The 26,020-nt window shown below is 38.6% G+C and overlaps 1 long non-coding RNA gene across 1 annotated transcript in view; it reads left to right on the forward strand.

Moving 5' to 3' along the window:
* The window catches only part of LOC129519976 (uncharacterized), a 108,707-nt gene extending 85,638 nt beyond the window's left edge, over positions 1–23,069 (forward strand). Inside the window, exons 4-5 of the long non-coding RNA XR_008666456.1 lie at positions 21,052–21,188; positions 22,557–23,069. This is a non-coding gene — a long non-coding RNA (uncharacterized LOC129519976). The remainder of the gene's footprint in view (positions 1–21,051; positions 21,189–22,556) is intronic.
* Positions 23,070–26,020: the final 2,951 nt, after the last annotated feature.

Genomic DNA, 26,020 nt, shown 5'->3' on the forward strand with positions numbered 1-26,020 from the left:
CCTTAGGTTATCTTTTTTGTTATTGTGAACTGGGGAATGGAAAAACCTAGGCCCCATAATCTGAATTAACAAATGGGATAAAATGCTTATAATATGTGAGTCTGGATAAAGAGTGTGTGAATGTTCTTTGAATTATTTTTATTCTTGCAACTTTCCTATAAATTTGAAATCATTTTCAAATAAATAGTTTTTTAAGAAGATAGAGTAGATATATAAACAGCAACCTGGTAAAATATCTAAAACATATTACTAAGCGGGAACAGAAAAGCAGGTTTTTAATGTTTATATATAAAAGGATCCCATTTGTGTTAAAATATGTATACATAGTTGTGGTTTAAAAAGATATATAGGAAGTAATTCTCTCTGGGGAATGGGATTACAGATGATCAGGAAAAGGCACTTACATTTGCTGTTTCAGATACTTCTATTCACTGCATATTCTATATTTATAACTTAAACAATAACTAAAATTACCTTGGGAATATTGTTATCTACATAATGATGACAATCTGATATGAGATAGATAGTTAATGGAATAACAAATTAAGTGCTTTTTAACAATATGCTTTGTTGTTTTGAAATACATATAAATATATATACTTTCATTTATTTTTAAGAGTAAGTTACCTCATGGCCCTTTACTTTTATATTTTTGAATATATATTTTCCGAAGAATAGGTATATGGCCTTGCATGACTAAAATACTGTTATCTGCTACAGTACATTTAACTTTGATATAATACTTGAACCTATTATTTGTGTTCCAATTTTGTCAATTAATCCAGTAATATTTTTATAGTACTTTTGCCTCTCCAGCACAGAATCCAGTCTAGGGTTAGGAATTGTTTTTGATTGTCTTATTTCTTTAGCTTCCTTTCTTTTGGGACTTTTCTGCAGCTTTTCTTTGTCTTTTATAACACTGACATTTTTTAAGAATATAGCTTCTCTCCCCCCTTTATATAGAGTGTTTCTATTTACATGTTTTTATTTCATGGAATTATATTTTATGCTTTAAAGACCTTCCTTATCCTTTGATTAGGTATAAAAATATTCAAGTATTTATCTTTTTATTCTCTTAAGTGTTCATTTAAAAAGATCTTTGATACATCAACTGATGAACAGATAAACAAAAAGTGGTATATTCAATCAAAACAATATTATTTAGCCATGAAAAAGAGTGAAGTACCAATACATGCCATAACGTGGATGAAACATGAGAATATTTTGCTGAGTGTAAGAAGTCAGACACAAAAGGTCACATGTTACATGATTGAATTGATATGAAATGTTCAGATCAGGCAGATTCATAGGCCCAGAAAGTAGATCAATGATTGCCAGGTGCTGGAGGGAGGCAAACGACTGCTCGACTGCTTAATGGGTATGGAGTTTCCTTTTTAAGGTGATAAAAAACGTTCTGGAACTAGATGGCTACATGACATTTTGAATTATATACTTTAAAATGGTAAATTTTATATTAGGTGTTTTTTTTTACCATAATGTATAAGAATGTTTTGACCCATTTATAATTGGTTTTAAAAAGTAGGTAAGGAATTGGCTTCAGGTTTTTTTCTCAACTGGCTAGTCAGTCACCACAATATCTAAGTGATAAATTAGTGTTGAGTCACTGATTTCAAATGCCTCTTTTTATCATGTTGTATATTCTTATATTAATTTGAGTTCTTGTCTGGATTTTCTGCTCTAACCCAGAGTTCCATCTGCCTCTTCCTATACCAATACCATACTGTTTTATGTAACATAGCCTTACATCATGCTTTGATATTTTGCAGGACCAGTTCCCTGCTCAATTCTTCATTCCCAAAATTCTTCCTTTGCAGAATTTTCCTGAAATTCTGTGTGCTTTTTACAAGGTAAATGTTATAATCTTGACTCAAGTTCCTTGTTAAATCTGTTACAACTCTTAATAGCTTTATTCTTTTAGAGTAGTTTTAGGTTCACAGCAAAAATGAGTGGAAAGTACAGAGTTTCCTGTGCTCCATGATCCCCTCCCAACACATGCACATACACACACACACACACACACACACACACACACAACCTTCCCATCATCTAGCATCAGAGTGGTATATTTGTTATAATTAATGAGCCATCATTGGTGCATCATTATCACTTGTCCATGGTTCACATTAGGTATGATACTTTTGTTATTGCACATTGGAATGTGCATTGTTCACTCTTGATATTGTACATTTGGATTTCAACAAATGTATAATAACATATATCCATCATTGCAATATCACACAGAATACTTTCACTCCCCCCAAAATTCTCTGTGTCCTGACTATTCAATCCCCCGTGCCCCCAAACCCTTCATGACCACTAATCTTATTACTATTTGTATATAGTTTTGCCTTTTCCAGAATGTCCTGTAGTTGGAATTATACAGTATGTAGCCTTTTCAGATTGACTTCTTTGACTTAGTAATATGCATTTAAGGTTCCTCTAGGTCTTTTTATGGCTTGACAGGTCATTTCCTTTTGGCATTGAATAATATTTATTTCATTATCTGAGATATACCACTTATTTATCCATTCATACTAAAAGATATCTTGGTAGTTTCTAAGTTTTAAAAATTATGAATAAAGCTGCCACAAATATCTATGTCTGGGTTTTTGTGTGGACATGAGTTTTTATTTTTAAGTAATCTCCAATCTCAATGTGGGGCTCAAACTCATGATCCGGAGATCAAAAGTCACACGCTCTATGGACTAAGCCAACCAGGCGCCCCTGTGTGGACATAAGTTTTCAGTTCCTTTGGATAAATACCAAGGAGCACAATTGCTGGATCGTGTAAGACTATGTTTCATTTTATAGGAAATTGCAAAATCTTCCAAATTGGCCGTACCATTTTGCATTCCCACCAGCAATGAATGAAAGCTCCTGTTGTGCCACATCTTTGTCAGCGTTTGGTGTTGTCTGTATTTTGGATTTGGGCCATTCTAATAGGTACATAGTGGGCCGTTGGAGTCTTGACTGTCAAGTTTTTCATCTAATTTGGGATTAGCTCTCCATGATTCAAATCTTCTTTTATGTCTCTAAGTGGATATTTATTATTTTTCCATGTAAGTCTTATATATGTTTGTGAAATTTATTTCTATTTATTTATATACTTATTATATTATCTATGACACAATTCCCTTTACATTTTCCAAGTTATTTTTTTGTCCGACAGTTACTGGTTTTTATATATTTCTTTTACACTGATCACCTTACTGAACTCCAATTATAGATGACATGATATAATTAAAATAATTTTATCTCCTATCCAGATTCAAACTTTTTTTCTATGTGCATTCTTGAGAATTTCTCATCTACACACTCATCTTTCATCCATCTGGCCTAAATTCAGCTCCTTCCTTCTCAGCCCTCAATCTATTTCTGAATTTCAGACTTCTCACTAGAAGTTAAGACTCATGATTTATTCATTCAACAAATATTTACTGAGTGCTTACTGGGAACTAGACCCTTTCCAGATATATCTCCTGGGATAGTAAAACAACTAACTCCTTACAAAGAAAGTTCTATTTATAGAAGAATAACACTGCTGTTTTGTTATTTTAATGTTTAAGTTTTAAAAGATAATGTATTTGATTACAAGAACTTCCAGTTTCTCAAATAGTTTATATTGTAAAATCATGCCCAAACTACATTTAACTAATGTCCTGCCACATGTTTTGATACACCTACCGCTGGTTTGATCCTGGAAATCCCATTTTTACATGTTTCAATTTCAAATTTGTGGTAGAGAACTCCAAAATGTAATGTTGTTTTATCAAAAGAATATATGATGTTAATTGTCATGATGATTTAAGCCAGTGATCACAAATAAATGTGATAAATCATTTGCTTGAATGGTTACCCATGAAGATTTTTTTTTAAAGGACTTTACTTCTTTATCCATGAGAGACACAGATAGAGAGACAGAGACATAGGGAGAAGTAGGCTCCCTGTAAGAAGCCTGATGTGGGACTTGATCCCAGGACCCCAAGATCATGATCTGAGCCAAAGGCAGATGCTCAACCACTGAGCCATGAAGGTTTTAAGTTGAAGTTCACAATTTATTTTTTACATGTTCCCACCGGCTTGCTTTGATGATTCACCTAAAGCCATGTGATTAGCTCAACTTCTTAACGTTGTCGCATATTCTAGAAGTGGTAGCACTACTGAGAAAAGGCCTCTGCAGGAGTTTAGGAAGCGCGAGGTCATCTAAAAAGGTTCAGAAAATAGAAAGACAAGTTGTTCATTAGTCACTTTGGTTATTCTCTAAGGAAAAAGAGTTCGAAGACTGAAGTTTAGGTTCTATATCTACAGAGAATAGTATGATTTAGAGAAAGTTACAGCTCTTTTCTCCAGCTATAAGATGAGAATTAGTGTTCTTACTCCTTAACTTCAGAGCAATGTTAGGAAAGTTAACTAGATAATATACGACAATCTTACCATCAATCTCCCTGTGGAATATTAAGGAAGATCTTTTTCAGTGCAAGGAATCCCATATATGGAGCTCCTAACAGATAGATAGATATCTAGGTCCTGCTATGTAGTAGAGAAACCAAAGGTTATAGAGTAAGTACTCTATTAAAAAGGGTAAATTTTAATATAGGGGACCTTAACATATACTCTAATGATAAAGACCAAAACTTGGGGAAATCATCTTAATTATCAGTTCTTTCTTTTTTTTTTATGGATTTTATTTATTTATTTGAGAGAGAGCAAGCACAAGCTGGAGGGGGGGCAGGGCCTGGTAAAGGTCAGAGGGAGAGGGAGAAGCAGACTCCCGATGAGCAGGTTGCCCAATGCAAGGCTTGATCCCAGGGGCCTGAGATCATGACCTGAGCCAAAGGCAGACGCTTAACCAACTGAGCCACCCAGGCGCCTCTATCAGTTATTTCTTTATATCAAAATACTCTAAGGACACAAGGAATTTACTAACGTCAGATTCTCTGGAGGCAATGCCCGTGATAGGGGAGATATAAATTACATAATATATTTAAATCTATGCCTAGTTACTGAAGGGTTTCCTTTCCAAATAAATAAAGAACTTTAATTTTTGAAATTTAAAATTTGGAGTAACTATGTATTACATTTGCCACATGTCAAATTTCCTATTCCAGTGTAACTCAGCAGTGGTAAAAAGTAAAAAGATTTCAAAAGCGATATATTTGCTGTCAGTGGAAATAAAGTGCTTCAGTTTTTTTGCCTTGTAGTCCCAGAATGAAAAAAAAAATTCAGAGTACTGTCATGTGGACAAACACATTAATAATGGTCAGGCTGAACTGATATGTATTGATCATCTCTATCAGTGAAATAGGAACATGGAATATGTACTATTTTCATCACGCTATTTTTATTTAATTAAAAATTGGAAACATGACACACAGAAGAAAACTTTACTTTTTCTGGTTTCCACATCATTAATATCATCTTTCCTAAAAGAATAAATAAATAAATAGGGCACCTGGGTGGCTCAGTGGTTGAGCATCTGCCTTTGGCTCAGGTCATGATCCCAAGCATCCTGGGATCGAGGCCCGCAGTGGGCTCTTCGCAGGGAGCCTACTTCTCTGCCTATGTCTCTGTCTCTTTCTGTGTGTCTCATGAATAAATAGAATCTTTAAAATAAAAAAATAAATAGATAAATGGAGAAATAAATAAATAAATAAAATACACAACTCATTGGACTGAAATGAGTTTTTCATGGTTTTTCTCCCACAAACGAATAAGCAATCAGCCTTTTGCTGCATTCCAAGTAGGTTCTCCCCTTAAAAACATTTATTTTGTGAGGCACCTGGGTAGCGCAGTTGGTTAAACATGTGTGTTCGGCTCAGGTCTTGATCCGGGGGTCCTGTAATGGAGCCTCTGGGCAGGCTCCCTGCTCAACGGAAGTCTGCTTCTCCCTCTCCCTTTACCCCTCTCCCTGCTCATGCTCTCTCTCACTCACCCTCTCTCAAATAAAGAAATAAAAATAAGTAAATAAGAAACATTTATTTTGTGTTCCTTAAAATGCTTTTGTGCAAAAAGGACTCTTGATAATGGTGTTGATTGACTAAAGGAGGGCCTTGATTGTATTTGAGAACAAACACAAGATCTGTAAGTTCAAGTTGCAATCCAAAAATTAAACAAAAATATGCTACCTTCTAAGACTGAAAAATGCAGGACCTTTAGTCAAAAAAATATGTTCGTTAAGCACCCATCAGATACTTAACACTGTACATAAACGTTTTTAAAATGCAAGACAGGAAAATCTACAGCCTAATTTCATCAACTTGTTTCTGTTTCTTGATTCACCTGAAATTCCCCCAAGTACTTTTCTTCCTCACTAAAAATTTTCAAATACCATCAGTTATTAGTTAATATAGCCTAAAATACTGTGTTTTCATAAAATTATGCACATTTTCTTTATGGCATTTGCTAAAAACTATTCTCAGTTCTCAGGAAAAAAGCAGTGAATCTTTATTACTGCTTAAAATGGTTTCAGAGAAATATACTCTTGGAAGTTCCTTTATAATTCCCCTTCCACCCCCCTCAAATGAAGTACATCCTGTCTGAAGCAGAATTACTATCAAACTAAAAGCAAGACCTTTGGGGTAACTGAATTTAAAAGTATTTTACATTGAGAAAGAGTTCTGGTATCTTCTGAGCATATCAGATGATGGGCTTTAGTATAATAATAGGGAAAAAAAAGCACCTTTTCAAGGTGCTGTGGTAAGCCACAATAGTTTTTAAAATACTTGTTAAACAGAAAGTTGTGGTTCCTGCTGGTGGTCAGTGTATGAGGAATTAGAAATGCTTAGACTCTCAATAAATCAAATCTTAGAATTGATGAGTACAGAGTATTGATACCTGGTAACTCGGTTTGTAGAATTTTATAGTTGTATGATAAAAGGAATATACTTTATGATCACTTTAAAGAAATTGTGACTCTATCTATTAAACTTTGGCCAGAAGAGTAGGGCACTTAAATTCTTAAGGAATCAAGTTTGGTCCCCTTGGTGCTATTTTCTTAAAAATGAGAGCACCCGGGACCATCGCTATTCAGGGGGTCCCGAGCAGTTACTGCTCCCTCCCTGCTAGGCCTCAGCTTGTCTCTGACTCCTTAGGGCAAAACTTCTTCCATCAGCCACAGCAGGCATGAATTTTCTTCAGTATCAACTTGATATCCACTGTCTCCTAACATAAGTATCTTTATAGTCACAGCTGGTGGAGGAAAATAGAACAATGGCCACCACCCGCAGGCAGCTCTGTAGAAGAAAGCAGGACTGAGTAGGAATGATGCGGCCATTGGTGGCCCACACCAGAAAGCTGGGTGACAGTCATGCTTTCTGCCTTCCTTGACGCCCCATATTCAAATTATTCCTCTCCAGTATTTCTCCAATGTATCTGCCTTTTTCTTTCCTGGTTCCCTGGCATGAAATCGGCCACATTTCTATGTCACCTGGCACTTTGTAACAGCCTCTGGGCTGCCACCATCCATCCAGTCATCCTCCTCGTGAGAACCCAAGTGATCTTTAAACTGCAAATCTCCCTCATGTAAAACTTCAATAATTTCCCATTGCTGTCAGGATAAAGTCCTCACTTCCTCATATGGTTCATAAGGCCCTTCATGATCTGAACCTCTTCCTGCAAATGCTTCTGTAGTTTTGCCCCCTTGTTCTCTGAATTACTGACACATCAGTTCCCTAAACCAGTGATGTTCTTACCTCTGGATCTTTGCGTGTTCCCGATGTGATTCGACTTCTGCCTACCTCCCCAGCATCATGTCATAGCATTGCCCCCTCGCTGCCCCATCATTCCTTATTGGTCTGGAATGTACACTGGTCTTCTCAATTAGGGCTACTTGTGCTTTCTTTGGCCTGAATGCTCTTCCCCAGTTTGGAAGTTTATCTATGTGGCTCCAAAATGGTACACACAATGGCTATATGGAAAACCAGGATGAGGGAGACTATATATGTACTTTAAGCACATCTTGAAAACAGTTTCAGAAGTTAGAAGTTCTCAGAAACCACAGTGGAAAATTGACATATAGTACACTGAAAATGAAACAGTAGAGTGTGATTCTTTTGGAATGGCATTTGGAAAATGGAGGGGCCAAGAAAGAATCTAAATAATACAAGAAGTTGTGAAAATTTCCAAATGATGAACAACTTATGCTGCACTATAATGAGTAGCTCATGGCCCCCGAGGGGCCAGTGTTTCCAGGCCAATGTGAGAAGCAGAGATATGCCTGGCCATCTAGGAGGTCTATTTAGTAATAGCCGCTGAAGGGCAGCCCGGGTGGCTCAGCGGTTTAGCGGCCGCCTGCAGCCCAGGGCGTGACCCTGGAGACCTGGGATCGAGTCCCGCGTCGGGCTCCCTGCATGGAGCCTGCTTCTTTCTCCCTCTGCCTGTGTCTCTGCCTCTCTCTCTTTCTCTGTGTCTCTCGTGAATAAATAAATAAAATCTTTAAAAAAAAAAGAAAAGTAATAGTCGCTGATGATTGAGCTTCTACTCTTTGGCATGTTCCCCTGCATTATCTTCAGACCTATATTTCCAACCCCATATTGTATATCACTACTTGGGCATCCTACAGGCACCTCTGAAGACCTTACCTATCCAGAACGCAATTTGTCATCTTTTCCTGCACCCCGCTGGTTTTCTAATGTTTTCTCTTCCAGTTAATGTCACCTTCATCCATTCAGATATCCAAGTAAAATATCCAAGATATCCACTTAGATGTTCCTTTATACTACCATCCACATGCAGCATGTCACCCTCTCTTCTTGATACCATATTCTTAATGTTTTTTGAGTATAGTTGATGCATGATGTTACATTTGTTTCAGATGGACAACATAGTGATTCAACAACCCTATAAATTATGCTATGCTCACCACAAGTATAGCTACCATCTGTCATCACGGATGCTATTGTAATACCTTGGACTATATTCCCTATGCTGCACCTTTAATTTCTTAATAATGCTCAAACCCATTAACTTCTGTTCATCCTCACTGCCTCTACTTCAGTGAAGGCTACCCTCATTTCTGAATAATAATAGGTTCCTAGTTGGTTTCCCTCCCTGCAATCTTGCCTCACCCCCCCCCCGCCCCATTCATTCTCCATACTGCAGCCAGAGTGATATTTCCAATCACGTTCAAATCTAATTATCTTGCATCTTCTATTCAAGACCTCATAGTGTTTCTCCATTGCTCTCAGGATAAAGCACTTAGTGAATATTTGTTGAATGAATTATCTTCTCAAATATTCAGAATAACATTAGGTTAGATGGTATTATGTCATTTCTCAAGTAAGGGCACTAAGGCTAAAGTGAAGAACTTAACCCAGAGTCAAATGGTCAGGTTTGTCTGACTTCTGGGGTTGTACTCTTTCTTTCTTTCTTTCTTTCTTTCTTTCTTTCTTTCTTTCTTTCTTTCTTTCTTTTTTTTTCTTTCTTTCTTTCTTCCTTTTTTATGGTTTTTTTATTTTTTTTTTATTTTTTTATTTTTTATTCATGAGAGATACAGAGAGAGAGAGAGACAGACAGAGGGAGAGACAGGCTCCTCTAGGGAGCCTGATGTGGGACTCAATCCCAGGACCCCGGAATCACCTGAGTCAAAGGCAGACACTCAACCACTGAGCCACCCAGGCGCTTTGGCAGTACTGTTTCTACATCACACTGCCCATCCTTTGTGTCAAGAGAGGGCCTCTTCATGTGGACAGCAAGAAAAAACTACTGGTTACACGGTGAGTTTCTGCTGCCTTACACAAGTAAACAATCTCTGGTTCCCATAACACTGTACTAACTGCTTTATAGAATTATCTTGTACTACATTAAAAATGAGATTAAACAGAAACTTCAGTTAAGCAGATTTTAAGAGTATACAGAGAAAAGACATTGTGTTTTAGTCAGAATCTCAATATTAGCAAAAACAAGCTAATAGGAGTTTTTTTTTAAGATTTTATTTATTTATTCACGAGAGACACAGAGAGAGAGAGAGGTAGAGACACAGACAGAGGGAGAAGCAGGTTCCCTGTGGGGAGCCCAATGCAGAACTCGATCCCAGGACCCCAAAACCTTAGGATCACGACCTGAGCCAAAGGCAGACAGACACTCAACCACTGAGCCACCAGGTGCCCCCCACAGAAATTTTTAAGAGCAGTTTCCAAGGTATAACTTGGACTCTCTACATGTCAAACTCTTTGTCTATACCTCTTCTATAGCATGTATAGTGACCATCAAAGAGAGCTTTTGCCCAGCATAGTACCTGGCATATAGAGATGTTCAGCAAGTATTTGTCAGATGAATGAATTAATAAAGGGGAAAAGTAAAATGCTCAACATTCTAAGATCTAGAGTCTTTTACTCAGGGTTGTCATATTTTTCCTACTCAGGGGAGATAGTAAACTAATATATTTTAGCTAAGTTTCCTATTCCATAGATCCAAACAAAAAAGTTTTCTTATTCTCATTAAACTAGAATATTCATTAAATGAGAACAATTTATTTCCCAAATGTAGTGGTAAAAACACATATGATTCAAGTTTTTAAAGTTTCTATCAAGGGCTCCTGGGTGGCTCAGTCAATTAGGCATTGACTCTTGATTTCAGCTCAGGACATGATCTCAAGGTGGTGAGATCGAGCCCTGCATCGAGCTCCAAGCAGGACATGGAGCCTGCTTGGGATTTCCTCTCTTCCCTCTCTCTACTCCTCCCTCCCTGGCTCTCGCATGGCTATTGCTCCCTCTAAAAAAAATAAAAATAAAAAAGTTTAAAAACCACAGTTATCCCAGCCTACAGTAACATTTCAGACTTCTTCTTGGTCATTCTCCCTCTAACTCTCTCCATAGTTAAAGACTGTGAAGTTACTTAACATGTGATAATTTTAACCAAGGTTAACCTAGGATCATATTCGTCATATTAAAACAAAAATAAAATATCCTGGGGCAGGCACCCTACCCTGCTGGCTCAGTCAGTAGAGCATGTGACTCTTAATCTCAGGGTCATACGTTCAAACCCCATGTAGAGATTACTTAAAAATAATAACTTTAAAAGTCTTTTTAAAAAGTAAAATATCCTGATGTATGACAGATAATTCTTGGTTAATCAAGAAAAAAACAAAACCTAAATTGTGCATATCACATACTATATTTCTAGGTCTCTATAATGAAAAAATTACACTTCTAATATTGCTTTAAATATTTTAGTACAGAAATCTCCAATATGAAGATTTTAGATATATTTCACTTAAGGAAATTACATTTTATTTCTTCTCTTAAAGACTTATTTATGGGCTGCCTGGGTGGCTCAGATGGTTAAGCATCTGCCTTCTGCTCGAGTCATGATTCCAGGGTCCGGGATCAGGCCCCACCTTGGACTCTCTGCTCAGTGGGGAGCCTGCTTCTCTCTCTCCTTCTGCCTGCTGCTCCCCCCTGCTTGTACACTCATGCTCTCTCTCTATCAGATAAATACATAAAATCTTTAAAAATAAGTAAATATGGATTTATTTTTATAAATAATAATGGATCTTTATTATTTGGGGGGGGGAAGGAGAGAGAGAATCAATCCCAAGTAGACTCCCTACTGAGTGTGGAGCCTGATCTCATGACCTTGAGATCACGACCTGAGCTGAAATTAAGAGTCAGACACTTAATGGTCTGAGCCACCCAGGTACCCCTCTTATTTCTCCTTTAAAAAAATCAGAGTTTTATTTGTATTACTGGTTATGATGGCTGATTTTCATTCAGGTCATGCTGTAAACAGGACCAGCAAATAGGAGGAAAACTGAGCTTGAGTTCCCACTGCAGGGCAATGTTGATTTGGTTATGATACACTGACAATCTGCACTATTGCTAGTTATATACTTTCTGTATATATATATATATATTTCTAATATATATATATTTCTAATATATATAAAGTATATAACTAGCAATAGTGCAGATTGTCAGTGTCAGTGTATGGCTCTGAACATAGATCTAATATCTCACTGCTTCTAAGAAAATCTGTATAGAACATTTACTGTAGCATCAACACCAAGAACTTCTGATGCAAGTTAACCCTATCCTGAAGCCTAGGTAAAACTATTTTAGGACTGAGCTCAGATCTTTTAACAAAAATTTGTTACAACCATGGCATAATATTGGCCAGTTTGGAAAATCCAGGGGTGCAAATGATAATTAGATCAATATTAGATTCTAAAGACTATAGATTTTTCTGGCTTATTTTTTGATAGTACACGAGCTTCTGGGAAATATCATTGTAACTGTTCTGACTTTGGCCTTGGCTGGGGAAGTGGTGTCATATTTCCTTCTGTTAGGGGACCCCTCTCTCCTCTGATTCTTTAGTCACATATAGAGCAGCCACAGTTTGTTTGGCAGAGAAACACAACTTCACAATAGTTTTTATAAGAGGTGGAAGTGCTGCATGCACTGCACTGTATACCTATGCAAATTCGCTGTGTGTGTGGGCACCCTGTGCAGGAGAATCCATCCACTGCAGCCTTCCTCTCTGGGTCTCTGAGGGCTGGGTTTCCTTCCGGCAGTAAGGTGGGTGGGAATCTCTCTGAAACCACTCTGTTTTCCTGCCTTGTTTTTTTTTTTTTTTTTCACCCCTAGTGAGATATATAGTACCTCACACTCACTCTCTTGGTTGACCTGTGTTCAGCCTTGCCTTCCCATGCATCTGACTTCAGCATATTTTTTGTAGTCTTCAAATGAATTGTGCACACAACATCTAGCAGCTGCCTACAGGAGATAACTGCAAAGCACGGGCTTGTAGAGTGGTTGGTCAGTTCTTCCCTTCCTAAGCTGTACTCTGCTCCTTTGAGGGTCCCCCTGAGTTCTCAACTGCCAAGAGTTCAAGGAAATCTGACCATATTTTGATTTCTGTAGAAAAGAAATCGGCTTAAAATTCAAAGTACCCATGTAATCATTTGTAGAAAAAAAAATTGTAAACCTTTGTTTTAGAGAGTAAAGGAGGAAAGAAGGAGGAAATCCCCTTTACAGTTGTATTTAGAAAAAGGAAATCTCACCTATGCTACCTTCATGGTGAAAAGTAAAAATAATAATGCAGGAGCAGAACTTGGTGGACACATTTTTAACTAGATTATTAAAATTCACAGCATCAAGTACAAGAGCTCTAAACATAATTTACTCAATACTGCACACCTGAATGATTTTTACATGCCACGCTGCTGCTTCTTCGGCGGGTTAGTGGTTGTGGTGGATCATGAACCCCACCCTTTTGATCAGATAAAGCTAAAATATGATGATGTAGAGAGAAGAAAAAAAAACCCTTATATTCATCAGCCAGAGTTTAGAAGGATTTATAAGACATAAAGTATCTAAAGTGGAAATTTATTAGATTCTTTAATAAGTTAGTAACATTTTAAACAATATAATTGCTTATCAAGTTGCGTTTCATCAAGCTAAAATCTTCTGAAGTATCTATGTTAATAGAGGACTTAACTGATTTTTGTCATGCTTACATCTGATTTTTTAAAACCACATGAGGTTCAGGTAGATTATTTTGGACACACCAGTAAAATTTCACCCACGCAGTGAACAATCTACATAAGCATATTTGGTGGTCCTGCAAATCTACTCCTTATCTAACCCAGTGGATAACCCCATCGTCCTTCTGTATGGAAATTCTGAAGCTGCTGCTGGCAACGGGTCTTTTGGTTCTGTCTTTCAAAGTCTCTAGACTCTTCTCCACCAACGGTTTATGATAGGCTTTGGCAGCCATTTCCCTGTACTCTTCTAGAAAAATTTCTAACTGGTCTGATTGCCTCCTGTTTGCTCTCTACCTTGCTGCTAGAATTATCTTTTTATTTTTTAAAGATTTATTTATTTATTTATTTATTTATTTATTTATTTGAGAGAGAGAGAGAGAGAGAGAAAAGAGGGGCAGAGGGAAAGGAAGAGAAATCCTCAAGCAGACCCTGTATAGCCCAATATGGGGCTGATCCCAGAACCCTGAGATCCTGACCTGAGCCAAAATCAAGAGTTGGACGCTCAACTGACTGAGCACATTGGTGCCCCTAGAGTTATCTTTTTAAATGCAGAACTGATCATTTTGTCCTTCTACATGAAAATCTGCCATGGTTCATAGCTCACCACATGGGTTACTGGTGTGACAAGATCACTATAGCCTTCAGGATACCTGGGTGGAAGGGCATAGCCAGATCTCCGGTTCATCACCTGTAACCTCAAGCAGTTTCTTCTGTGGCGATCCCAGGATATTATTCAAATATTAGTGGTTTTCATTCAGGCCTTCACTTAAAAGGTTTGGAAGCACATCTTTAAAGCAAGGGTTCTTCACTGAGACATGAGAATGCCTGGGAGAGCAATAGGATGGTTGTGATTTTCTGCAGTTTCTAGGAGTGGTTCCTTACAAATGATCTACTCTTAAAGGGAGCTGTACTTTCTAAAAAGTTTAAAACCCACAGCTCCATAACTTATATTGGCCTTATCAATCAGTTCTATAGTAACTTATAATGTCAGCAACAGCCGTTCTTTCCTGTGCACTCTATACTCCAGCCACTGCAGATGTCTTGGCATCCTTCCCACCTGCTAGTGTTGTCTAGCCCTCATCCTTCTGCAGCTTTATCTTCATTGCTTCCTTCTTCTTACCTTATGATTCAGCAAGGATGAATTGTTTGCAACTCTCTGAAATGTACTTTCAAGGTTCACTGCTCTGCCACACACCATCTTCAGTTTGGAATGCCCTTGACATCTGCTTGGTGAACTCCTCCACCTCTGTCAGGTCCCAACTTAAACCCCTATCCTGTATGACCCTCCCCTTACTCCTCCTAGAAGAATTCATTCCTTTTGCTTTTATGTTGTCTTCTTACTTTTTTTTAAGATTTTATTTATTTGAGAGAGAGAGAGAGCAGAGAGCACAAGCAGTAAGTGGGGAGAGAAAGGGGCAGAGAGAGTAGTAGACTGAGCTGGGAGCCCAATGTGGGGCTTGATCCCAGGATCCCAAGGTCATGATCTGGGCTGAGGGCAGACACTCAATCTACTTAGCCATCCAGGCACCCCTTACTTTATGTTAATACTAATGTTATTACACTAATTTTTAAATTTATTCTAATGATTGCTGTATATTTTTCTCTCCACAAAACTGTGCTACTTATTTTTTAAAAAGATTTTATTTATTTATTCATGACAGAACACACACACACACACAGAGAGAGAGAGAGAGAGAGAGAGAGAGAGAGAGAGGCAGAGACACAGGCAGAGGGAGAAGCAGGCCCCATGCAGGGAGCCTGACATGGGACTCGATCATGGGTCTCCAGGATCACGTCCTGGGCCGAAGGAGGCGCTAAACCAAGACTTCCCAAGACTATGCTACTTAAAAGTAGATCCCTGATTTATTCATCTTTATATACACAGCATATTGCCCTCAGTTCATGGTTAATGCGTGTTTGTTGGATAACTGTTCTTTTATCCTCATCTCAATTTGTGAAATTTTGACTTAATCTTTGAGGATTAAAGTGGTTAAAATATCACCTCCTATAAATGCCTTGACTCTAGCAGGTTAGGGGGAACTCTCTTCTCTGTGATATCTAGTAGTTCATAAACAAGTCTACTAAATCAGTTATGCCTTACTCCTACCTCAGGTGTAAGAATGAGAGCCTTCAGTTTGCCGGCTCAGCCCTGCTCAGTTCCTTGGTTTAATCTTTACAAATGGAGCAACCCGCAGTGGGTTCAGCTCCATCTGTGAATGTGTTGCTCCCCACTGCCACCATCATGACCACACCACCAAATCTTATCTGTTTAGAACTCTAATATCTTTACTCCCCAGTCCTTTCTCTCTGGAAACTGGAACTGTATGTCCACTTACCTGGGAAACCTATTCCAAATGGGAGGATTTCATAAGAACCACAACACTCTTTCTTCTTCCTATTCTTACTCCCACTTAAAGATCAGTGCTCAACCAGATAGGGCCTAATCTTTCAGTCTGAAATGCTTATCACTCTGTTAAAGGTTGAACCTAGAGCCAGGTTAGTTTTCCTGACCAGGGCCAGCCAGATCTATTTCTGTACAGTAACAATGTTTAATCATCCCTAATGCTGAACACAATGACTTCCCTAGAGTGGATACTCAACATGAATGAATGGACAAATGGTCATCCAGTTGAAAAAAAAGAAAAAAAATGTACACAATAGGAAGTGGCAGAGACTGGTAAATACTCTGTCTACAGAGGACAACCATTACTTAGCTTCAGCCATTTCTTGACAGGTAAGAACATGGTGTGCAGGTTGCCAAATTTTTACATTTTCAAGCGAAGCTGGACATCTAGATTTTTATGTGACTTTTTTGACCTTATGGCAAGAAGGAGCATAGTTCCTGCCCAGTGTGGTATCCTCTTATAGGATAAATAGATCATCATGTAGTCAAGTCAGATATTTGTAAGGATGAAAAATATAGGCTAGTTTTCTTTCTATGATTTTCTTTCTTTTTTTAAAAAGATTTTATTTATTTATTTGAGAGAGACAGAGATAGCAAGAGAGAGCATGAGCAGGGAGGAGAGGGTGACTCAGGGCTCAATCCCAGGACCCTGGGATCATGATCTGAGCCGAATGCAGGTGCTTAACTGACTGAGGCACCCAAGTGCCCCTCTCTCTGATTTTCAATGCTAGTTGAGTATCAGTATTTCTGGAAAGCAGGAGTAACAGTAAAAGTTCCTCTACAGGACTTACCATGATAGAAACCAGTTAGGCTATTTTGATTCTTGGACATTGTTCTCTTCAGCCTATCATATGCTATCGCCAGAACAAGAAAATCCAAGAAGCCAGAGTCTGGAGGCATCAGTAATCTGGGACAGATAGTTTGGGTCATGTTAACTGTAGAATAACTGTGTCCTAATAAGAAGATCATTGGGGTGGTTCATTTGCCATTTTCGGCCAACGGCTTGTGACAGGGAAGACCTAGCAAAATACGGGCTCAATAAACATTCATTGAGTGAGTGAATGAATGAATGGATGGATGGATGAAAAAATTGTTCATCCAGAGAAAAATAATTCTTCTAACTTTCAAAAGAATATGAGGGAAAAAAGCATGCTACCTATCTCACTTCTCCAACTTCATTGCTGTCTCTCCACTGAAGTCCCATATAACCTCACGCCTAGACTACTATGTTAGTTTCCTTTTTCTACTTTTTTTTCCTTTTTCTACTTTTAATTCCTACCTCACTCACCATATACTGCACTATTCCACCATATTGATTTTCAAAAATATCACCCTTTCTTAGTAGATTACTTTACTTCCTATTTCACAAAGGCTATATCATGCATGAATGCTCTGAACTTCCTGCCCTTCCCCCCACTTCTAAAAACATATCTGCATATGCTGTCACCTAGCTTCTTTTCCTTGTTCCAAAAGGAGAGGTTTCAAACCCATCCTATTCCAGCCACCTGAGCTGGGGCTCTCATTCCCTCCCAGCTCCTTGAGGACCTGGATCCATCAGCCGTTTCTTTTCCTTCCTGTGCCTTCAGCCTCCTCTTCTTTAGCTCTTCCCCTTTAGCCTGTAAACAAGCTCAAGTCTTTCTCAGTTTAAAAAAAAAAAAAGTGCATTTCTCAAGCTGCCACCCTGAATTTCTCCTACTCACTCCCAGGCTTCTTGAAAGACTGTGCTTTATTTTATTTCTCCACTTTCTTCCCACTCCCATAGGCTCCTGCCCACACCTCTCTACTCCAACTGCTCTATGAATGTTATCTGTGGCCCTTGGGTGCCAAATCCAATCAACAGTTTTCATTACTTATTTATCTAATCTGTCTACAGCTTTCACACTTTGGGCTAAAAAATTTTTTGGCTGGTTTCAATGGAACCATTTCTCCTCACTCTAGAATAATTTCTTCTTACTTTTCCTCTGCCCACACTCAGCTCCTGGTGCATCTGAATCATTTGTTCTGTGCTGTCCCTTCTCAGCCTGCAGATCGATGAGGTCTCCAAGCTGATGACATCACCATAAACTGGTAATTCCAGAATCTCTTCATCTCCCTCAGCTTCCTCCAGTTTGATAGACTCGGGTGCATACTGAGCATGCAGCATAATTTACTGTAATTCCCTCTCCCCTAGAGTTGTCCTTCTCACTCCTGTTTGCCATATCTTGGTAAATAGCACTACCATCTATCAATCACCCATGTCAGAAACATGAAAGAGATTCTAGGTTCTTCTGTCTTCCAATCCAGTTAGGCATGAACTCCTGAGAATCTAAGAAAAGTAACTCTTCAAGCCGCTTTCCCATATTCACCTATCCTGCCTGGTTCTTTAGCTATTTGGCTGATTGTTTTTTAGCTATTCACTTACTGTAGTACAAAGGAGGCCATATTAAGAATCCTATAAAATATTCTTTGTTTGCTATAAAATTGTCAGTGGTGAGTTCAAATCTCTTGTAAGAACATCTAGAAATTTATACCACATACTTTATCTTATTCAAAAGTCAGAATATAATGAGATACCACTTCACAGCCACTAGGATGGCCATTATCAAAATGAAGCAAACCAGAAAATAACAACTGGTGACAAGAATGTAGAGAAATTGGGACCCTTGTTTACTGTTAGTCAGAACATAACTACTGTCGAAAATATTATGGCAGTTGCAACAAATTCTAAACATACAATTGCATTTCTAGGGCTCTATATGTAAAGGAATTGAGAGCAGGAACTAGAATAGATATCTGCACACTCACACTCATAGTGGCATTATTCACAAGAACCTGAAAGTGGAAACATCCTAACTGTCCATTGACAATGTCCATTCACAAACTGGTAGGTATGTCTGCACATGTATGTGGATATGTATGCGTATATAAATATAAATTAGAATATATATAATATGTAGAATATGTATACAATATATATTGCATATGTACATAATGAAATGTTATTCAGTTTTCGAAAGGAATGAAATTCTGATGCATGGTACAATATGGAAGAACCTTGAGGACATTTTGCTAAGTGAAATAAGCCAGGCATAAAATGACAAATGTTGGATGATTCCACTCATAGATAAGATACCTGGAGTAGTCCAATTCATAGAGTCAGAAAGTAGTAGTATGATGGTTTCAAGGCATGAAGGAAAGGAATAATAGTGAGTTATTATATAATGGGCATAGAGTCTCAATTTGGGATGGTGAAAAAGTTCTGGAGATGGGCAGCACTAATGGTTGCATTGGAATATGAATGCACTTAATGCCGCTGAATGGTACACTTAAAAATGGTTTAAACAGTAAGCTTAGTCATACATATTTTACCAATATCTTATTCAACTCAGGCTGCTATAATAAAAATGACATAGACTGGATAGCTTAAACATAAAAATTCATTTCTTCCAGTTCTGGAGGCAAGGATGTCTAAAATCAAGGTGCCAGCACATTGGGTGTCTGGTGAGGTCCTGCTTTCTAGCTTGTAGACAGCTGCCTTCTTGCTGTATCCTCACATGGCCAAGAGAAAAATCATCTTTCTCCTGTCTCTTCTCAGAAGAACACTAATCCCATTCACGAGGGCTCCAGCCTCATGATCTAATTACATCCCAAAGACCCCACTTCCAAATGCCCCTATATTGGGGATTTAGGCTTCAGCATATGAATTGGGGGGGGGGGCATTCAGTTGATAGCAAATCACGATTTACAAATTAGAATGTATTTATCAGATTAATAAAAATTGTCATTCTTAAAATGTCTTCCTGTAGAGTTCCAGAAGTATATACTTTGTCCTCAATGATACAAGGGTGTGTGAACTAACTGAAGCAAGTGAGATTTTGCCAGAAGGGTAGGAGAGACCAGTTCTAAAAGACAATCAGAGATGTCAAAGAACACTCTGAAATTCCTGGAGAGAAAGAAATAGGGAATGTCTATACCTGAGAAAGTGACCCTGATGGGGGTGTCTATTCCTCCAGAGACTCCGATTCCTCTATTTGTATCCCTCTAGAAGCTCAAGAGGAAAGTGTGTGTTTCCCAGCTTGAGCAGAACCCTCCCTACTTCTGTTAAAGCAAGCGTGCATACAATGCACTCCAAAACAAAATGGGGTAATAGGGACCAGTTTAAAAATACATGCATTTTTTAAGTAATTACAAAGAAATTCAAAAGTTGAATAAAAGAGAAAAGCAACTCAAGATCAGAACAAAGCCTCTGGGAGCTCTAACAGGAAAATATGTGTATCATTGGTGAGTGCCAATGTAAATACAGCACACAAACCCAAAGCTTATCTGTGTGGTTTCCATAGTGTCAATATATATATGCAAAGCTGATCTGACTGCACTCAGAGCCATCAAAGGTCATGGAAGTAAAAACAAAAGTCAGATTGTCTGTGTGACAGAGAGTGCCAGGGTTCCTGGACATTTTCTCATTTCTAGAGAAGTGAGCGAGAGGTGGCAGTAATGTTCTTTTCCTCTCTCTCTCTCTCTCTCTCTCTCTCCCCCCCCCTTCCCTTCCTCCCTTCCTTTCTCCCTCTTTCATGAATTAAAGCATTCTTTTCTTTGAGTCCCAGGAAATGAAATTCAAATTTACAGTGAAAGGTTACCAATGAAAGAGATGACCCGTTCCTTTTTTTTTCTTTGACCCGTTCCTTTTAATATATATTTGTTTTCATGTATAGTTGCACTATAGTTAAAACGAGAGCTATTTTTTTTTTAAAATTGACCTGCTTTGGGAGGAGGGATAAATATGCACTCTTTTAAATTTTCTTTTGCTTGTCCAATCAGAGTAGCTTCAGATAAATGAATTGCACAAGAATGTCTGCTGTAGCAACACAGAATCAGGATGAGAGTAACAGCACATCACACATTTCTCTTCGGTTGTGCTACAGTTTGGGGGCACAGATCAGGAGGCTACTGAAATGTTAGGTGGATGTGGGTGACAAATTATACTAGTTGAAAAGGTAGCTGAACTCAGTGGGATGAGTTTGCCTTGGTATTTAGAAGTTTAAATAGCAGCTGTGTACTGAGGATAGGTTTTTTGGGGAGGAGGAGGGGAGGTAACATTTTTTAAAAAGAGACTGTAATGATTTCCTGCTCGCTTAAAGGTAGTGAGTATTTATTTGTTTATTTTTAGGTAAGCTCTATGCCCAACATGGGGCCGGAACCCACAACCCAGAGATCGAGAGTCTCCTGCTCTACTGACAGAGCCAGCCAGGCATCCCTGAGTTTTTGTTTTTGTTTTCTTGGGTAGAAAAGTATGGAAATGAAACGGTGAGTGTATTCTACAAGCTATTCTTGAATTATTAGTATAGGCTGTGCAGTCTGCCAGGTGCACTTGTGAGTTATTTGAAGCTCACATCTGTTGAGTAATTTCCCCAAGGTCTCACTGCTAATAAATAACAGGACATAGGCCTTTGTAGTTCTAAAGTCCATGCTTTTAGATCCTCACCTATGTTACTTCTCAGTTATATTCATTAGAAGGGCAGTGTTCCTCATTGTGTGTCCCTATACCTGGACACGCAGTATACCTATACTCCTCCTTCACACCTAATTCTCAGACCCTATGCCTGAGGACTAGTGACTTCCTCACTCACTATAGTTCATAGTACTACTCCTATTAAACACTAATAACAATAATAATTTATCAATAAATATATCAATTCATCGACTGAAACTCTGCTAAGAACTTTGTGAGGAAAAGGAAAAAGAGGGGCACCTGGGTGGCTCAGTGGTTGAGTGCCTGCCTTTGGCCCAGGTCATGATCCCAGGGTCCTGGGATCGAGTTCCGCATCTGCCTCCCCACAGAGAGCGTGCTTCTCCCACTGCCTGTGTCTCTGCTTCTCTGTGTGTCTCTCATGAATAAGTAAATAAAATCTTAAAAAGAAAAGGAAAATGAACTTTGTGAGTTTTATTTCATTTAATACTTTCAATGGTGCTTGAAGGTGGATGCTCTGGAATAGACTCCTCTAGGGTTAGATCTTTGTGGCTTTATTTATGAGCTGTGTGACCATGGACAAGTTATTTAACTTTCCTGACTTTTCATTTCTTCATCTGTAAGATGGAAATAATAAAAGCATCTAAGTGAGCTGTTGGGAAAATTAAGCAATATAGAAAAAAAGCCAGTGTACATAATCAATACTGACTACAAATTATTAGAATTAATACAAATACTATTAATAATTTCACCCATCTGTAAAATCCCTGCCATGTTCATATAGCTCAGCTCTGAGGCCTCTTGTCTTGATTTCCTCATTTTTTAAAAATTCCAGTTCCCTGCCTAGAACTGAAACCTACTGTGGACACTAATCCAGTGGCTGGATCTTTTTTTTTTTTTTTTTTTTTTTTTTTTTTTTTTTAATCCTTTTAGTTACACTGAGCCACCCAGGTCCCCCCAGTGGCTGGATCTTTAGGACCCTGTGCTCTATTCCTGGGAACTGGATCTTGTTTCCTACATCATCAACTGCTGGCTGGGATGCTGCATATCACTGACTTCCAATGGAGCCAGGATGTACTACCATCTGATTTTTAATATCTCTATTGTCATCATCTGCCAGGAAAATTAGACCCCCTTAGCTCTGTCTTTGATTAGGCTCTAGTCCAAGATGATTCTTTACTAACTCCAGTTTTTTTTTCCCCCAGGGGCGGCGATTGATCGCCATACTAACTCCAGTTTAAACTGCTGAGTGTCTCCTGTCTTACTCAATCCTGCTTCTTGCTCTTCCCTGCTAGCTATCTTTAAAATTATAGTACACCTTGATGTCAAACTCACCTAAGATTCAGCATATAATATTATAGTTACAGAGGAGTCAAAGATGAAAATACATAGTCCTGTGTTAAAAGAACTTATACTCTTCATAAAATTGAAAAAATATAAGACATAGGTAGCTTATATGCCCTCTTGGATACTGTTGGCCTTGCCTTCTCTGTATTCCAGCCATCAACTCCTCCTTGGAAGCTTCTATGGTATACCTATTCTATGTCTCACATGATTCTGCTGTCTGGATTGAACTATTTGCTTGTCTAAGAACATTGGCCTTGGGCAGCCCGGGTGGCTCAGCGGTTTAGCGCTGCCTTCAGCTCAGGGTGTGATCCTGGAGACCCAGGATTGAGTCCCATGTCAGGCTCCCTGCATGGGGCCTGCTTCTCCCTCTGCCTGTGTCTCTACCTCTCTCTCTCTGTGTCTCTCATGAATAAATAAATAAAATCTTAAAAAAAAAAAAAAGAACATTGGCCTTTCACTTGGGTTATCACTGTGTAGTCAGGTAAGCAGCCATACATCCAGAGTCTCTGGTTGCTTCTCTCTTATTTATGGGCTTAGATGAAACACTTCGCCACAGGGCATGGGATCTGGCTTCCTGATCAGTCAGATGCCATATCCAGAAGCACAGGATCCTGAGCCAGTGGAAGCCAGGAGACCAGAGGGAGCCAATTCTCTGCTAAGAATTCTCTCTCCTTTTTCCCTCCCCTCCTTTCTCAGACACAGTTTCCCAGTGTGCCTGAGCAGATGAAAACTGGCAAGTGATTGTCTTAGTCTCTCCATGGCTCACTATGGAGTAGTGACCAACGTGGTGATCTTGTGTTACCTACCCTTCTCACACGTACCTTCTGTCGCCCTCATTTTCACTGCCCTGGAATTGCATTTCCCATACAAAGTTTATTACTTAATTCATGCATCAGGCTCTGCTTTTGAGGAATGAATGGACCTCAGAGCTCCAAAATTTGAGACTCTTAAGCAAAAGAATGAAAGGGGAGTCATTAGGCTTAAAAGAAGAAAAGACCTAGAATAAGAAGGGTTCTCACGTAGCCCCTGTTCTTTCTGATACCTGACCATCATTCTCCACACAAACCTCCTCCCTGCACCATCCTCCTCCCCCAATGCACACTGCCCCCTACTAGAACTAAAATTATTTTGCCTTCAGGACTAGCATTTAACCCAGCATTTCCCTTCCACCGACTGTTTTGCCTAAAAGAAAAAAAAATCACTTTAACTGTTGATAAATCCTTTCATTCCACAATTAGAGATAAGAAGCTAAAAATATAAATAACTGAATCAGTTTTAGCTATAAAGGATGGGGGAAGAGAGTGGCAGAGCAAAAATGCAGTGGGCCCTTGGAAGGGGACAGAGCAGCCTGGAGGCAGGACAGATGATTTTATCCAATTATGTGATTTATTCACGGCTCTGCACTGCTCATCTTCAACTGAGACTAAGCAAAGAACGGCCGGACATGGCAGTCCTGTGGGGACATACATAGGCAAATTATAATGGAAACTATGATCAGATAATAGGCTTAAGCAGAGATCTAATCCATGATAGAATATTTATTAAAATTGGACAGAATTCCATATGTGGAATGTCAAGTGTATTAAATAAGGGAATGGTAATGCTGGACATTATAGAACTGAATGAGTGTTATAGTTCAAATTATGTCACAACAAATGCTATTTCAAGGAAATCCTTTATGGAAGAAAATCTAAATCTAATCCTGGAGTGATAGTCCATCTATTTAAAATCAAGTTTGTTGCACTTTATCAGCCAAACACAGATAGGATCTTAAAGTTCATTGTATAAGGTGTAGTCCATAGGTGTGTGAGATACTAGAGAGGAAGCTCAATAAGAACGGATGATGGATAGTTGGAAGGCAGGGCGGCAGGCACAAGGAGCAGCCTGCCCCCCCACTCCTGGAAGGAGCCCTCCACTTTTTCCCAAGTGATGGATAGGTGACAGAAACCCAACTGGATGACAGGCACAGGAAAGGTTAATCTGATTAAAGCACATCATAAAAACCTGTAGATTTAGAAACTCTGGTGGCAACCCTCTCGGGTCCCCTCCCTCCTCAGGAGCTGTGTACCATCACTTTGCTATTGCTCAATAAACCTTGCTTTGCTGCCTACCTCTCTGTCTGCTCTGCCTCTTCATTCTTCGGAGCAGCATGACCAAGAACCATGGGCACCGATGTAGGAAAAACCCTGTAACACTGACAGTGTTTGAAGTAAAAAATTGCAATCCTGTGAGGTTCCCAAGTGTGGCTATTATTAAAATCAGTTTCTCTGTATGCACCCCAAAATTTTACTCTCTTCACTTTGTTGATTGCCTTTATTTGCCTATGATATTTCAGTTGTGTCATCAATGTTGATGAACAAGATCATCAAATTATATATGTTGTTGTTTAAGCCTATGTGTGTTGTAGCTATTTAATATCACAAATTCCTGTCCTAGTTAATCCTTTTAGTTACATCCTATTTTTCAAACATGTGGATGTTTGTTTAGTTGACTTTAGTTAACCTAACAGTGAGAAAAGCATATGCCTGCATCATATGAATGTCTTCCATGAAACAAAAGGAACCTATTCATGACAGTTAAAAACTCCCCATAGTCCCATAAGCTAATTAAAATGAAGTAGAGTCACACTAGGTAGCAATAACAAATTAATATTTAATTCATAATAACTACTTTTAGGAGCACCTGGGGTGGCTCAGTTGGTTAAGCATCAGCTCAGGTCATGGTCTCTAGTCTCAGAGTTATGGGATTGAGCCTCTCCACCCCCATTCTGGCTCTGCACTCACTAGGGACTCCTTTGAGATTCTCTCCCTCCCTGCACTTGTATTCCTCAAGTAGAAAGTTGAGAATCTCCTCTGTCCTGATGACATAGTGAGAGACTGGAAGCAGGGAGTGGAGTGAGAAGGTTACCACAATGGTCCGGGAACCTTCTCTCTCTCTCTCTCAAATAAATAAAATCTTAAAAAAAAATAAGATAAATACTTTTAAATTGCATTTTCTATGTTTCCACACCCCATTGGAAATAATCTATATTCCAAAATTCAATAGTATGAACTATTTTTCTATAGTTGTTATAAAAAGTATCAAAAATTTAATGGTTTAACACAATGCAAAGCTTTTATTTTATACTCCTGTAGGTCAGAAGTCTAGTACAAGTCTAACCAGGCTAAAGTCAAAGTGTCTTCAGGTTTATATTCCTTTCTCTTGGTTCTAGGGGAGTTTCTACTTCCTTGTTTTTTCAGGTGTTGACAGAATTCAGCTCAATGTGGTTAAAGGACTGAGGCCCCATTTTCTTGTTGGCTGTAAACTGAGGGCCATTCTTGAC

This window comes from Nyctereutes procyonoides, unplaced genomic scaffold (assembly GCF_905146905.1).
Source record: "Nyctereutes procyonoides isolate TBG_1078 unplaced genomic scaffold, NYPRO_anot_genome, whole genome shotgun sequence".
In the NCBI taxonomy this organism is placed as follows: domain Eukaryota; kingdom Metazoa; phylum Chordata; class Mammalia; order Carnivora; family Canidae; genus Nyctereutes; species Nyctereutes procyonoides.